The sequence below is a fragment of the Protopterus annectens genome, chromosome 1.part0 (assembly GCF_019279795.1).
Source record: "Protopterus annectens isolate FY-2018-M chromosome 1.part0, PAN1.0, whole genome shotgun sequence".
In the NCBI taxonomy this organism is placed as follows: Eukaryota; Metazoa; Chordata; order Ceratodontiformes; family Protopteridae; genus Protopterus; species Protopterus annectens.
The window spans coordinates 1,526,106,442-1,526,119,298 of NC_056725.1; the positions used below are offsets into that span (position 1 = coordinate 1,526,106,442).

Sequence of the window (12,857 nt, forward strand, 5' to 3'; positions counted from 1 at the left end):
CTTCGGCTCCTAGCCCGTTCACGGCTCCAACCATACCGTTGTTACCAGTTGCAAAATTGGAATCGTAGGTGCCGATGTTCTTCGTGTTTCACTGTTGCAGTCATTACATTTGGGTAATCTGCTGGCAGGTTGCCCTCATTCGGCCTGAATAACAAAGTCTTGGGTCCTGCGTCAGTTGCTGTCTCCTCTTCCATGACGTCAGGTCATCAGGGGTATAAAACATGCAGCTGAAGCCATTTTATTCGGTCTTTCTTACCGTGAGGTGCCCTAAGCAGAAGCAGGGCGGACTCCTGAAATTTTCACATTCGAGTTTCAGAACCAAAGTCTTCAACTAAAGCTAAGTACCCTGTTGAGGAAACATTTGCTTGCTCCTTACCGATGTCAGTAAAAGTTAATAATTGCATTACTTGTGGGAAGTAAATACCTCATAAGGATTTTCATTTGTACTGTATTCCTTCCCTAGGCCCAGATCTTAACATGCCTTGCTGTCGGTTTTGTGCTAGATTTAACCAATGCACTATTAAGCGTCTGCATATTTTTGCTTCTAAATATTTTGGATCCAGATTTAATTACCCTGAAATGTTGTCTGTTAGCAATCCGACTACCGGAGTTCACAAAAAACGCAAAGAAAAAGAGACAGACCGTTGAGGTCCAAAACCGATGACGAAACTTCTAAGCCAGTCGCCGTTTCGTCAGTACTCAGGCGCATTCGCAGCCCCTGATACCCGCTACTTTTGAGTTGCAGGCCTCTGCCAAGACCCATGCGGAGTCAGGTATGCCGCGAGATTCTCAGAGTATTAAACCCGCAGATGTCTCTCCCTTGGATGGGTCTGGAACCGCTGAGCAGGCACCGGCTTCTGAGGGTGTTTTCAGGCCTCAACATTTTTATATAAAACCGATGCCAGCCTCAAAAACAAGATAAAAAACATCTATGTCTAAAAAAATAACGCATGAGCCACGTGCTCAGGGCCCTATGCCTAAAAAAAACAGATTATCAAAATGGCTGAGGACTTAATTACCTTGATCAGGGGTTCCCAACCCCCCCCCCCAATGCTAAGAGGCCTAGGCAAGGCACTGATTATGAATCTTCAGATCAGGTTTCCATTTCTTCTGATCAGGAATTTTCTATACCACCCTATGAGGACTCTGATGCAGAAGAATCCATCCCATCTGCATCTCCTCCTGAGGATTATTCTTTTGGAGAAATCTTGCATACTTTAAGGGAACATTTTCACTGGGAGTGTCAGGATTTCTCTCAATCAAAAAAGAGGCTTAGGGATTTCCTTCTTCCTCAGCATAGGCCTTTGGCAATACCTCCTGTGTTAGACATTGTTGATTATGTGTTTTCGGAATCAAGCATGGCTCCTGATTCCCTACCCTCCGGCTCCTAGTAAGCCAGACAGATATTACAGGGTCCCTGACTCCCACAAATTTCTATTCAAAAATCCTGCTGCTGATCCTGAGACTATCTCACAGGGTCACAAAGGTGTAAAGGCCTCTACAGCCAAAAATCCTACCCCCTCTGATAGAGATTCCAGGGCGCTGAATAGATGGGGAAAGAAGGTTTATACATCTGCAACCTTGGCAATTAGGGCCTTAAACTGCTAGTTTCATATGCTTAAATATCAACAGCATGTTATGGGCTTATTGAAACAGAAAATTATGTTGATTTCTGATTGTGTCTAAAATAAAGAATTACAGGAATTATTGCATTCAGCATGACAGGTTGGAAAGCATAATTTGCAATGTGGTTTTGATTCCTTGGAGACCTCTTGCAGGGCTGCAGTTACTGGATCTGTGATTAGAAGGCATGCCTCTGCCTGATCATGTTAAAGCTAAATTGTTGGATGCCCCCTTGCAGCATGATACTCTGTTTGGTAATAAAGCAGAAGAGGTTTTAAAGAAAATGTAAGACAAAGCTAAATCTATGCAAACTGTAAAAGATTTCTTACAAGTGCAGCCACCCAGGTTCAGTAGGCACTGGCCTACTAAAAATTGGTCCTTTCTTGTGTCCAACAGAGCCTCTCAAGGCAAATCCAGGTGCTCAAAAGGCTCTAGATACCAATCACATGGTTCTTACAGGTCAAAGCAATGGGGTGCTTCCACCTCCAAATGTGGAGGGAACAAAGCACAACCCTACTGTAAACGGTCTCAATGACTTCCCTTTACCTTCACCAAGCACTTATCATTTGGCAGCCCCCTTGGGGGGAAAATTAGCACTTCATGCTCAAAATTGGCAGTTAATTACCCAGGACAAGTGGGTATTAAACATAGTATCCCAGGGGTACAGATTTCATTTCCATACTTTGCCAGTTCCAAATGGTTGGCCATATCTGCCACAAAATCAGTGGGCAGAGGCTCAGAAACAAGTTACGTCCCTCATGGATAATGGGGGCTATTCAACCAGTACCAGAACTGGAAAAAGGACAATGATTTTATTCAAGACTTTTCCTGGTACCCAGAAAAGACAATGCCTGGCATCCAATCCTGGACTTATCGATTTTGAACACGTTCCTGGACATTCCAAAATTCAAAATGCTGACTTTACAACAGCTACTGCCTATGCTGGGCAGGAATGCTTGGTTAGTGACTCTAGACTTAAGAGGCATACCTGCATATCCCAATAAGGGAATCGTGCAGAAGATATCTCCACTTCAAGACAGATTTTTTGCATTACCAATTCTCTGCACTGCCCTTTGGCTTATCTACTGTGCCCAGGGTCTTTACAAAGTGCCTGGCACCAGTAATTGCATTCTGTAGACAAAGAAACATTCAAATTTATCCTTATCTGGACAACTGTCTCATTCAAGCAGAGGACAAGGACACTCTTCAACATCTGGCGTTTGTAAAAAGGCTTCTAACATGCCTAGGGTATACAATAAACAAAAAGAAATCCCAACTGGTACCCTCTAAATAATTACATTCCTGGGTGCAAGCTTGAATACAACTGCCCAGATGGCTTACCTTACGCCAGAGAAAGGCAACTGACAACATACTTCAAACAAATGGCAACCAAAAACCCAGTTATCTTTAAGACAAATTCTGCAGGTCTTGGGGTTCATGGCATCCTGCATTCTACTAATTCCATATGCAAGACTGCATATGAGGAAACTTCAGTGGTACCTAAAAAGTTTATGGAGTCAGCATTGTCACAGTCTGGAAACAATGATTCCTCTCATTCCCTGCCTACAACAGGAGTTGCTTTGGTGGGCAGAGACATGTCACCAAAACAAGGGACTCTGTCATTCATTCTACCCCCTGCCACCCAAACCCTAACTACAGATGCATTAGACTATGCTTGTGGGGCCCACCTGGCAGAGAGAGAGATGCATTCAGGGCAAATGGAGCCCAAAACAAATGTATCTGCATATCAACCAGAAAGAGATGCTAGCTGTTCAGAATGCTCTGACAGCCTTCAAGGACTTAACTTCATCCAGGGCAACTACTGATAAAGACAGACAACACCACGGTTATGTGGTACATAAACAAGCAGGGGGTACACATTCCTACCCCCTTTGCAGACTAGCTATGGCATTGTGAAACACAGCTTTGACTTACCAAATACATCTTCAAGCTCAATTTCTGCCAGGAAAACAAAATACTCTGGCAGACGACCTAAGCAGAAATCTTATGGACCCACACGAGTGGAAACTGGATCCACAGATCTTCAGCATGTTAACACAGAAATGGGGGAGCCCAGACATAGATCCGTTTGCCTCCCCCCAAAATGATCAACTGGACAAATTCTGCACAAGGACTTATCACAGACAAGCATGGAAAGTGGATGTCCTATCCTTCAGTTGGAAAAACCCATCAGTCTATGCCTTTCCCCCTCTGCCTCTTCTCTCCAAGGTCTTACTAAAAGTCAGACAGGAAAAACCAAAAATGATCCTAATTGCTCCGGACTGGCCTCGACAGCACTGGTACCCAATTCTAAGAAATATGTCTCAACTCCCTCCTTGGTACTTGCCTCAAATACCTCAGCTACTGTCTCAGCAGAACAATCAAATTCTGCACACTCCGCTCCAAACTCTGAACCCTCCAGCATGGCTGATCATTTAATTATTCAAACACCTCTCAGTAAATCTGTAATGGATGTCATTTTGGAAGCCAGAAGGCCTAGTACTAGAAAATCTTATGCTAATAAATGGAAGAGATTCTGTGCTTGGAACCAAGCCAAAAAAGATCACGAACACCAAAACAGATGAAAAACACAAAAAGGCAGACACCTCAAACTACAGGACCCTTTAAAATTCACACAGCCACGTTGTTTTAGTGGATCAAATACTTGAGTAGATGTACCCTTAAGGATACAACAAGCCAACACCAATTGAAAGCGTACTTTTCAAAGATGAACGAATAATGAGAAAACCTTAACGCCAAGTTTATTGAATAGAAAATAAAAGCGTTTTCACTGAAGACACAGCTACAGCTTCCTCAGAGGTTATTTGAAAAAACTGCCAACTCAGACTTTTATATCAACGTCAAAGCGTGATTGATAATTCAAAGGCAGCTTAAAGAAACACTCCTAATAAAAGTACATCATCATATTAAAACAGATGGTCATATTAAAAGCATGAGCATATATAAATACTTTAATTAGTAGTAAAAATACGATTTTAAATGTAAATAATCCTTAAAAAACACAGGTCAGTATAAAATATTACTAAAAATGAGTATCATGGTGGTTATTTCCTACCTGCCTAAAAAGGTAGACCTAATTATAGTTCCCATAGTTGTTTAAAACATTTTAAACCTTTAAAAGGAGTGCACCCTTTAAGTTATTAACGCTTACTATAAAAGTACTGTCATCAAATTTGAATGGTAGAAAATGTAATGTAATATGTAACTATGTTTTAGTGACCCTAATGGTAATTTATACATCGTAACTAGTACTACCAAGTACTAAAAGCAACTATGTATTCACAAAGAATATATAACATATAATGTGCAGTACTAGTATGTAGATATAAACTATACCATCAGACTTTCATAGTGCCAAAAGGGTTGCTCTCCTTCACTATTGTAATAAAACATATTTTAACGTCTATACCTTCTCATTTTCAGTATGCATGCAATATTACAATGCTCGTTCAAGCCAGGGTACGAAAAAGCATCCAGGAGCAGCTGCCATTCAAGCTCTCTATTTTCTAAAAGTAAGGTGACAGGGCCACCTCTTTCTGGGCTTAACCAAGCACAAGGAACGGACACAGCAAAGCCAAATATCCCTCAGATTTTACAATATTTGACCGAGATGTTTGACAAGGGCCTATCTTTTTCTTCAATAAAAATCCATGCCTCTGCTATCTCGGCTCATTACAACACGGAGCCTCCACTCTTTTCTCATCCTCTGCTTAAACAGTATATTAGAGGGGCCAAAAATATAAGGCCTCCCAGAAGATCACCAACTCCTGCATGGGACCTCAATTTTATGCTGGAAAAACTCACCCTGCCTTCTTTTGAACAAGCAGCTACTGCGGATATAAAATTCTTAACTTAGAAAACAGTTTTCCTCTTGACAATCACTTCAGCAAGAAGGGTTTCAGAACTACAGGCTCTCATGGGTGTGGAGCCTTTTATTACATTTTACCCGGACAGGGTGTCCCTCAGGACCAATCCTTCCTTTATGCCTAAGGTGGTATCCAGTGTGGCTCTTAACCAAACAATTCACCTGCCAACATTTTACCCAAATCCGCAGAACAAGGGGGAGCGAATTCTGCATTCATTGGACGTACACAGACAACTAAGATTCTACTTAAACAGGACCAAATCTCTAAGAAAGTCGGAGCAACTACTGGTGGAATTTGCTGCAGGATCAGAGGGGAAGGCTATATCAAAGCAGACTATTTCTAAGTAGATAAGCCACTGCATTCGTTTCTGCTACTTGCACCATGGTAAACCTGTGCCAAAGGGGATCAAGTCACATTCCACCAGGGCTGCCTCTACCTCAGCAGCTTTTCTCATAGGAGTTCCAACCAGACATTCTGGAAGCTGCTACTTGGAGCTCTGTTCATACCTTCACAAAGCATTATCATTTGCCTCTCTTCCCCAAATCCAGGGCACGCTTTGCCACTGCAGTTCTGCAGGGCCTTATAGCCGTTCCTAATGCTATTTAGTTCCATCCTCCCATCCATAGCTTTGGGATTCTACCCAAATGTAATGACTGCAACAGTGAAACACGAAGAACGTAGTACAGTTGTGTGCACTTAGTAGATGTTTGAGTGTATTCACTGTTGCAGTCCAGGTTACCCACCCGCCATCCCCCTTTTCTACAACTTCTTTCCTTCACTATATTCTAAAGCCTTTGTGGTGTATTTGCTTTTAGATGAAGGTAAAGTGTATGTTGCTAAAAGTGCATTTATATATATTGCTGTTTATTTATATATATATATATATATATATATATATATATATATATATATATATTTATATTTATGTATTGTTTGTGTCTTTCGGCTTTTCCCGGTTAGGGGTCGCCACAGCGGAACTCCGTTCGGCTAATGTTTGGTAGTGGATTTTTACCAGCCCTGACACACAACCTTCAATGAAGGCACACCCCATTCATGTATGCCTCCACACAGAAGACGCTCTAGCTGAGAATCGAACGGGACAACGTCTTACTGTGAGGCGACAACGCTACATATATATATATTAATATATATATATATATATATATATATATTTATATATATTTCTGCTCCCCATTTGGGGGGCACTTGACATCTGGTGCAAGAAAAACTGAATAAAATTGCGTCGGCTGCATGTTTTAATACCCCTGACGTCGTGGAAGAGGAGACAGCAACCGACACAGGACCCAAGACTTTGTTATTCAGGCCGACTGAGGGCAACCTGCCAGCACATTACCCAAATGTAATGACTGCAACAGTGAATACACTCTAACATCTACATTTATGGTAAGTGTACACAACTGTACTTTTTGTGACACACCATGGACCCGATACTCATCTACTGTGGACCCGTTAGCCTTACAAGCCTGCAGTCCCTTTTTGGACCTGCCTGATTCCCCCTCAGGGACATCAGTGAGATCCACCAGGAGCCTTTCCGAATTGGATGTGGTGCATCTTTTTGACCAGCTGCTGACCGCCAGGGGAATTTCAAATCCGCCTAGACCCTATCCCACTCCAGGCTTTGGGTCTGTTTCTCCAGCAACCCTTACTTACTCTTCTCCCTTGGATGCCGCGGTTCCAAGGCTCATTTATCCAACTCTTACTAGAGGACTTCCTTCCTCGATGCCAACAACGACTCTGTCTGAGGCCCTGAGACCCCTTTGGGTGTCTGTTCCATCGGAACCCACCTTTCCTCAATCTTATGCTTGGGGGGGGGGGGTGGAACCTCCGGCTCTGGTCTCTATTCCGATGGTTTTGTCGGTCCTGACTTTGGATCCGAGGGTGACTACCACTCTGAGTCTGCTTGAGGCTCCGTCCCCGGGGGCGGACTGTCTGGAGCGGGGTGTGATCACGGTTTCGATTTTGTCTTCTTCAGTTCCAGGCCCCCACTCCTCTTCGGGCAGGCCCGCTTTCTGGGTGATGGAGAGGGCACTTGCTGCTAGCAATCCTCCTCCGTTGGTTATTCCCCCAATTCTTTCTGAGCCGCAGCTGTCAAAGGCCACCCCCCCTGGACTCAGAGAGCACAAGGCCCAGGAAACCCCTGACCAGGGCATTTCCCTTTGAGTCTTCTTTGGATGCTCCCACCGAAGAACCCCCTCGGAAGTGGGTGTGTAAGAGGAAACACATGGACTCCCCATAGGAGTCCCTCATGGAAGATATGGACTACGATAATGGGGAAGGGTCCCCACGGTCACCCCCTGATGATGTCTCCTTTGGAGACATCATAGAAATCTTGAAACAGAGGGATGACTGGAAGTCTTCCAACCCTTCCTCAGAAGAATCCATATTCCTGCAGGCCTTTTGCTCTCGGCCCTCTACTTCTTGGGTAAACCCCCCTGCCGATGAGTTGGTTAAACTCATCGTGCAATGGGCTTGGAGGAACCCTGACTCTGTTGAGGCCATCCCCAGATCATCAGACAAAGTACTCTCCCCTCCAGAGGATCAACCCCATTGGTCCAGAGGTTTGCCAGTGGACGCTATGGTGGTGGCGGTAGCCATGAAAAAGGACCTTGCAGAAGAGTCCTGCTGTTCACCCGCCCAACAGAATCCTGGGCAGTGGACAGGGTAGAGAAGTGAGTCTTTGCGTCAGCGACCTTCGCAGTTAGGTCTCTGAACTTTCTGGCACATTTTACGAGGCTCCAGAGAGATCTTCTCTCTGAACTCTCTGGAACTCTCACGAGCCAAGTATCGGATGGAGCACAAGATAAAGGTGCTTCCAAACTTGCCACACTAGAATCAGTATCTAATTTATCCATGAGGTTGCTGCCACACGTAACCGAAGGAGCAGCTAGAGCTGCGGGTTCAGGCGTAGTCATAAGAGACACGCCTGGATGCGCATTTGCAACCTCACTGACTTCTTCAAGTCTTCCTTTCTAAATGCTCTCTGCTTTGTTCGGTGCTAAGGTCAAGGATACATTAGCCAGGTGCGAGCAAGATGGGAAGACCTTGTCTGCCATTGGCCTATGCTTTTCCAAACCTCAGCGTTCCTTCAGGAATCAGAGGAGCGGAAAGAGTTGACACAAGAAGTCTCAAGGTCCTTTCCGAGATGCACGTGTTGAGGACTCCTCCAGAGGCAGAGGGCTTTCCAATAATGGAAGACGTCCCTTTCAGGGCAGAAGGGGTCCCCAGAACCAGGGCTCCAGAGATTTTTTTCTTGGGTAGACCATATTTAGTGCTCCTGAGGCAGTGCCCAATTGCTTTCCTCTGGAAGCAGTCAGGGAGTATTTTTCTCTGTACCAAGCTGCCTGGCTCTCCATTACGAACGATCAGTGGGTGCAGAGAATTATTACCAGAGGCTGCCATATTCCCCTAATAACTTATCCAAGACCTCTGAAATCCCTTCCTGATGTTCTACCCAGTTAAAGGGAGGAGGCAGCTTCTGAAATACGAAAGCTATGTCAAAAACGAGCCATCCAAGAGGTGTTCCCCCCCAGATCAGTGCGGATCAGGGTTCTACTCCAGATTCTTTTTGGTGCCAAAGAAAACAGGGAACTGGAGGCCCATTCTGGATCTCAGCCAACTAAACAAATCAGTAGTTCAGACCAAGTTCTGCATGGTCACGATTTAGTCCATCCTCCCCTTTCTGCGGGAGGGTATGCCCTTCGGTTTCTCGACGGCCCCCAGAGTGTTCACAAAATGTCTTGCAGTGGTAACAGCTCATCTGAGACTTCAGGGATTCCTGGTGTTTCCATACCTAGACGATTGTCTCCTCTCCGCCCCCACCAAGCATCTTCTGGTCAGGGCCCTCCGCTACACACTGTCTCTAGCGGAGTCATTAGGCATCACCATACATTGGGAGAAATCAATCCTTCAACCATCACAACAACTGGAATTCATAGGGGCAATATTCAACACCCAGTCAAGCCTGATCTCACTTCCTCTCCACAGGCTTCAGAGACTAAGGGCATAAGTTCAGGTGATACCCTGTCGCACCAAGGTGTCTGCAAGGGAAATCCTTCAAGCCTTGAGATCTATTGCTGCAGCCATCCCCATAGTTCCCTTAGCCAGACTACACATGAGATTACTACAATGGCTCCTTCAGGCCCAGTGGATACCCAGTCTTCACCCCCTGAGCTCACAGATTCTCATCGCCAACATTTGCAAGCAAGATCTCCTCTGGATGAGTATAGATGAAAATCTTTGGTGTCACTCCTTCCAGGTTCCACAGCCCAGCAACACGGTGACCACGGATGCTTCCCTGATGGGGTGAGGTGGCCACTTCCAGGGAAAGTCAGTCCAAGGCATGTGGTCCAATGTAGAGGTCAATTTGCATATCAGTGTCCTGGAGTTGAGCGGTGCTATTGGCTTTGCAAGCTTTTCATCCGCTCCTTCCATCCAGAATGATTGCTGTCCAGTCGGACAACATGTCTGTGGTCTAGTACATAAACAGGGAGGGACCAAATCCTACCCCCTATGTCATGAAGCCATGAGAATCTGGCAGTGGGCGATGGCTTCCAACTGCTTTCTGGTCGCAACACATATCCTGGGGAGCTCCAACATGTTTGCGGACAGACTGAGCAGATGCATTCTTCATCCTCATGAGTGGTCTCTCAACCAGAGTGTGGCAGCGGAAATTTTCAGCCATTGGGGCCAGCCATGCTGCAACCTTTTCACCTCCCCTTCAAACACAAAATGCAGCAGCTACTTTGCCTTCTTTCCCCCTCCTGGGGAATCACCGAGAGACACTCTAATCCACGATTGGCCCACAGGTCTCCTTTATGCTTCCCCTCTGATTCCTCTGATTCCCCTTGTTCTACGGAAAGCTATTCGGTTGAGAAGCAAAGTGAACCTCATTGCCCTGTTTTGGCCTCGTCAGGTGTGGTTTCCCTTCCTTCAGCCTCATCTGTTACAACCCCCTTGGATCCTAGACACTCGTTAGGACCTCATATCTCACCCACAAGGGCTGATTCCCCCGAATCTGTCCATTCTCAAGCTGACAACTTGGTTTCTCCACTTCCATTAGTTGTCAGGCAGGAAACCCTCTCTTCACTCATCCGTGAAATTATCTTGCCCTTTCATAAACCATCCACCAGGAAACTTTACAGGGATAAATGGAAAAGATTCTGTATTTGGTCACGTAATCGGAAGCTAGACCCATTCTCAGCCCCCATAGCCACTATTCTTCATTATCTGGCTGAACTGTTCAACAAAGGGGCCTAGGCTTCCACCATTCGAGTCCATCTAGCAGCTGTTTCCAACTTCCATAATGGGTCTGAAGGAGTGCCACTTATCTCCTCTCGCCTTTGCAAGACCATCCTCAAGGGTATTCTTTTACAGCAGGCCTCCCATAAGTCAGCCGGTGGAGGCATGGAATCTGTCCTGGGCTCTGCAGGCTCTCTCTCTGCCCCCATTTGAGCCAGCTGTGGCATGTGATCTAAAATTCATATCATGGAAATCCTTATTCCTGGTGGCTATAATTTCAGCCAGAAGAATTTCTGAATTACAAGCATTATGTATCGAGCCCTTATCTGATCTTTCATAAGGACTGAATATCACTTCGTACTAACCCATCCTTTCTCCCCAAAGTGGTTTCTGATTTTTTGATTAACCAGTCCATTGAGCTCCCTGTGTTTTTCCCAAATTACTCTAACAAGGGAGAATACTGCCTACATTCCTTGGATGTTCATAGACAATTGTGTTTCTATCTGGACAGAACTAAATCCTTTTGCAAGTCAGACCAGCTTTTCATTTCCTTTACGGGCCCTAGAATGGGAGGTGCAGTATCAAAAGTTACTTTGTTTAAATGGCTTAGGGATTTCATTGTCTTCACATATTCACTTACAGCGGGATCGAAGCCTGGCCAAATCAAAGCTCACTCAACTAGGGCTGTTGCAGCATCTATTGCCTTCCACTCTAGGGCCTCCATGGATGACATTTGTGCAGCTGCCGTTTGGGCTAAGCCCCACACCTTTATCAAGCATTACAAATTGGATCTGATCTCCAGGGGAAGAGCGGCCTTTGGCTCAATGGTTCTCAGGAATGTTCTTCCATAAGGGCCACCCAGGTTCTCCAAGTAGCTCGGGACTCTGTCCCATCAGTGATGAATAGGAAGAAGATTAACGACTTCAGATAAAGAAGTTATGTTTTACCATAACCTTCCATCTGAGTTATTGATCTTCCAGTCATCGCACCCTCCCACCGACCCCCTCCGAAGGTTTCTGGCAGATCTTCTGGGTCTTTGTGGTGTATTAGGGTTTCTGCGCAGAGATGGCCTCTGACTTCTTCTATATGTTGCATACAAACTCGATCTGAGGTAACTGAACAAAGGGCATTGTGGGTAGCAGCTTAGCTCGAGAGTTTTTGGTGCACACATGCTTGGTATAAGGCTGACTCTGTTCCAAGGGCTCGGAACCGAACCCATCAGTGATGACTGGAAGATGATCAACAACTCAGATGGAACATTATGGTAAGACATAACTTTTTCTTTATGCAGGATTCTTTGAGGGTTCTTCAGTGAACACTATCATTCAGTGGTCTGTATTAACCAACCCTCCTCATCAACTAATTAGATTGTCTACCCTGTGTTGTTGTCCCATATCTTGGTGGATGAATTCCCCTATGGTTCATCAAGGATGTCAATTTGTATTCCCTTTTCTCATGGCCAGTTACCATGGATGCCTCCCCATTAGGGTAGGGGCATTATAAGTGAAAGATGGTTCAAGGAAAGTGGACCAATCTGGAAGCCCATCTTCACTTCAAAATTCCGGAATTGAAGGGCCTTTTTTCCAGTGTTGCAAACACTTTTGGACTGACTTCATCAGGGTGTGATGTCTGTCCAAATGAAACATACCTTTGCGATTTGGTTTATCAGCAAGCAGCTTGAAACCTAGTCTTATTTGCTTTGTCAAGAGTGTGTGAGATTGTGACAATGGGCAATGTCTTCCCAACCGTTTCTAACAGCAGTGCATATACAGACTGAGTCTGTATCCTTCATGACTCGTGAGTGGTCCCCCAACTGGATAATTGGAGCAGAAATTTTTAGTTGTTTGAGCCAGCCTTGCTGCAGCCTTTTTCCATCACCCCCCAGTTCAAATTGCAGCAACAACTTTTCCCTCATCCCCTAACAGGGGCAGTCATCAAATAATGCTGTAGTCCATATTTGATCACCTGGTCTCTTGTATGCCTTTCCTCCTTTTCTGCTGATAAGCAAGTTTCTACAGAAATCTTCAATGTGCAAGGCAGCTGTAATTCATATTGGGTCTTTTTGGACCAGACAAGTTTAGATCCCAA

General features: G+C 45.0%; 1 protein-coding gene across 1 annotated transcript in view; it reads left to right on the forward strand.

The window, feature by feature from the left end:
• The window catches only part of GGA1 (golgi associated, gamma adaptin ear containing, ARF binding protein 1), a gene marked incomplete in the record, with an annotated part of 1,948,856 nt that overhangs the window by 1,486,803 nt on the left and 449,196 nt on the right, over positions 1–12,857 (forward strand).